Raw genomic sequence first — 3,051 nt, 5'->3', positions numbered from 1 at the left:
TTCTAACACAATTTTTAACAGGCCTTGAACGAAAAAAATTCAACTCCATATAGAAAAACAACAACAACAACAACAACAAAAAAAAACAAAAAAAAACCCAGGATAGAAAAAAAAAATCCTGTACAATAAAAGAACTTTTAGATGCATCACTTTCCCTGACTTCAAACTGTACTCCAAAGCAATAGTTATAATAACTGCATGGTATTGATATAGAAACAGATAGGTTAATAAATAAAATCAAGGTCTGCATGGAGCCGTATTTGCGGGTGTCTGTTTCACAGGATGGGGCTCGTGAAAGTTGTCAAGAATAAGGCCTACTTTAAAAGATACCAAGTGAGATTTAGAAGGCGGCAAGAATATTTGTGAATTGTACCACACATCTTTTAAGATAGTTTTTTTTACCATCTGGAACATTTGCTTTTAAGTATGAACACAACACAGTAAACACATATCTGTTCACAATTCTTGCTCTATGAAGCCTTTGTGACTACTGTTGGAAACATCATTCACAATCATTTTATTCTTTCTCTGGACATAAACCACTCTTGAGCCATGAATGTATTATGTTGGTTTTTCTACTTCTATCACCACCATAATATTCACCAAGGGTTGATAATTGTACTGTAATATATTTCTACTATACCAAACAATATAAAAAAGCAAGTGTTTAATAAATACTTATGGAATCAATAAATGAAAGATGAGTTATTAATATTAAAAAGAAAGAAGGCGACAAGAGGGTAAAACTGACTACTCTGCACGGAAACGATTGGTGATCTCGGACAAGAATAAGTACAACACCCAAATATAGGATGATAGTTCATGTAACTAACAGAGATATCATCTGCCAGATTGCATATGCTGGTATAGAAGGGGATATGACCGTCTGTGCAGTATCTACACATGAACTTCCAAACTACAGTGTGAAAGTTGGCCTGACAAATTATGCTGCAGCCTCTTGCTGGCCCGCAGGCTTCTGAATAGGTTTGGCATGGACAAGATCTATGAAGGCCAAGTGGTAGTGAATGGAGGTGAACACAGTGTGGAAAGCATTGACGGTCAGCCTGGTGCCTTCACTTGCTTTCTGGATGCAGGTCTTGCCCAAACTACAACTGGCAATAAAGTTTTTGGGGCCCTGAAGGAAGCTATGGATGGAGGCTTGTCTGTCCCTCATAGGACCGAAAGATTCCCTAGTTATGACTTTGAAAGCAAGGAGTTCAATGGAGAGGTAGAGATACATCGGAAGCACTTCATGGGTCAGAATGTGGCAGACAATATGTGCTACCTAATGGAGGAAGATGAAGATGTGTATAAGAAACAGTTCTCTCAGTCCATCAAGAACAATGTAACTCCAGACATGATGGAGGAGATGTATGAGAAAGCTCATACTGCTATATGAGAGAATTCAATCTATGAGAAGAAGCCCAAGACAGAAGTGAAGGAGAAGAGGTGGAATCGTCCCAACATGTCTCTTGCCCAGAAGAAAGACTGGGTTGCTCAAAAGAAGGCAAGCTTCCTCAGAGCTCAAGAAAGGGCTCCTGAAAGCTAAAACAGTTTTCTATTATGAAGATTTTTTTCATAAAGGCAATAAACATATTGATCAAGCACATATATATATAATTGAACTCAATACCCAGAAATAAACTCACACACCTATGGACATTTGATTTTTGACAAAGAAGGCAAAACCATACAATGGAAAAAAAAAAAAAAAGGAAAGTGTCTTTAACAAATGGTGCCAGTCCATAATAATCACCCATGCACAAACTCAAGTCCAAGTGGATCAAATACGTCAACATAAAAAATGGATAAACTAAATCAAAGAAGGTGAGAAGTCGTTTTGAAGGCATTAGTACAGAAGACAAGTTCCTGAACAGAACATCAATGGCTCAGCCACTAAGAGCAACAACTGATAAATGAAACCCCATCAATCTGAAAAGTTTCTGTAAGGCAAAGGATAGAATCAATATGACAAAATGGCAGCCTACATATTGTGATAAATAGAACCTGCCAGATACATGTCATCCTCCTGGTCCACAACTGTGCCCATGAGCAGATTGGGTGCTCCAGAAACCCCATACCATGCCAACACCCAGAGACAGCTTGATTCCCAAGAAGTCTGTCATAACCAGGCTCATAGGTGAGATACCCCTGCTCCACTATCTTACCCTATTTTTATCCCCTCATGTTCTACCTAAGGCAGGTTATATCCACCTTGTTGGAAACACATCTTCTTGCCTGAAACACTCTGTTCAGGGCAGAGCCATCACTTCAGACACTTCCCACACCCAGAGACAGCTTGACTCCCAGAAAGTTCATCATAAGCAGGCTTAGAGGAGGGACAGGCTACAGTCAGAGAGAGCAAGGCCAGTGAACACCAAAGATAAACAGATGGGGAGAGTCAAATGCAAGGATATAACTAAGAGAAACCAATGCCATTTGGCACCATCAGAGCTCAGTTCTCCCACCACAGCTAGCCAGGATACACAAACCCACATGAAAAGAGAGATTCTTACCTAATATCCCATTTCACCACAATGACAGAGGAACTTAAGGAGGACTTAAATAACTTCCTTAAAGAAATACAAGAGAGCACAGGTAAACAGGTAAAGAAATTGAGCAAAAACATCCAAGACCTAAAAACGGAAATAGAAACAATAAAGTAATCACAAAAGATGGCAACCTTGGAGATGGAAAAACTAAGAAAGAGATCAGGAGTCACAGATGCAAGCATCATCAACAGAATACAAAAGATAGAAAAGAGAATTTCAGATGTCGAAGATACCATAGAAGATATTGAAATAACAGTCCAACGCCCCCCCCAAAAAAACTAACCCTCCCAAAAAACAAATAAACAAATAAACAAAAAACCCACAAAGTGCAAAAAACTGATAACCCAAAATATCCATGAAATTAGGGGCAAAATGAAAAACAAAAAACAAAAAACAAAACTTAAGAATAACAGGAATAGCCGGGTGTGGTGGCGCACACCTTTAATCCCAGCACTTGGGAGGCAGAGGCAGGCGGATTTCTGAGTTCAAGGCCAGCCTG

General features: G+C 39.2%; 1 pseudogene; it reads left to right on the top strand.

The window, feature by feature from the left end:
- Nucleotides 1–276: 276 nt before the first annotated feature.
- Nucleotides 277–1,549, top strand: LOC110288211 (annotated as a pseudogene).
- Nucleotides 1,550–3,051: the final 1,502 nt, after the last annotated feature.

The sequence above is a fragment of the Mus caroli genome, unplaced genomic scaffold (assembly GCF_900094665.2).
Source record: "Mus caroli unplaced genomic scaffold, CAROLI_EIJ_v1.1 scaffold_6940_1, whole genome shotgun sequence".
In the NCBI taxonomy this organism is placed as follows: domain Eukaryota; kingdom Metazoa; phylum Chordata; class Mammalia; order Rodentia; family Muridae; genus Mus; species Mus caroli.
Note: the sequence above shows the minus strand (reverse complement) of the source record. Positions and strands in the feature narration are given on the sequence as shown.